Consider the following 965-nt stretch of genomic DNA (forward strand, 5'->3'; position numbering starts at 1 on the left):
TATGGAATGCATCCAATATAATGTACATTATTAAATACAACATTTAGATTGATATATCATAGAGCTTAAAGACACAGATTAACACATAATGATATCTTGAAAACTCTCACTGCAGGGGACAGGTGTTTAAAGCTCCAAAACCTTCTGGATCATTACATCTTTTTTTTTTTTTTTTTCTTTATAATAGAAATAGCATCTCCTCTTAAATGTGAGAAAAACTGAAGAGTTGGTGCAGGACCCTCTCACATTGGGGGGATCATTGACCAGTGGTCATACATGATGAACTATTCAACCAGGTCTGCTCCTATAAGTACCTTCGCATTCACTCGGACAACATCTTTAGCTGCAAGACGCATGTTGACAGCTTGTGTTCTCGTTTACAGCAGAGACTCTACTTTTACGCAGACTCAGAGGCTTATGTTCTACCAGGCTGTATTATTGAGCATAGTCAGGTATGGCATGTCAGCACGGTATGGCAATCTCTCTGTTCAGGTCAAATCTAAGCTTGCTCGTCTTGTACAGACATGAAGCCATGAAGGTTATGGGGAAGAATGAATGGAAGTCAATATACGAGCAGTCTGTTCTCAGGCAAGCACAGGGAGTGTTATCTGATCCATCCCATATAGTCTCCACTTCAAGTACGACCTCTTGCCCTCTTTTAGGCGGTGGAGAGTGCCTAAAGTAATTTGTTATGTATCATGTCATTATGTGACAATATGTTATGTGTCATGGGTGTGCAGCATTTGAGCCCAATACAAATGTCCCTATGGGGCCATTGTAGCTTTCTAAAGTCACCAAGAAGCAGCTCCCTTTATCTTACCAGCTGTTCCAGTCACAGACATAAAATCTTTCCTTTTTTGTTGCTTCAACCATTGTTTGACCTTAATGCAGATAAGGGGAGGTGTGTTAATGTCTTTCAGGCGTGAAGAAATTCTTAGGTCAACATGTCCCAGGACTCTGTTTAG

This window comes from Anarrhichthys ocellatus, unplaced genomic scaffold, assembly GCF_004355925.1.
Source record: "Anarrhichthys ocellatus isolate YVR2014 unplaced genomic scaffold, GSC_Weel_1.0 scaffold18, whole genome shotgun sequence".
Classification (NCBI taxonomy): domain Eukaryota; kingdom Metazoa; phylum Chordata; class Actinopteri; order Perciformes; family Anarhichadidae; genus Anarrhichthys; species Anarrhichthys ocellatus.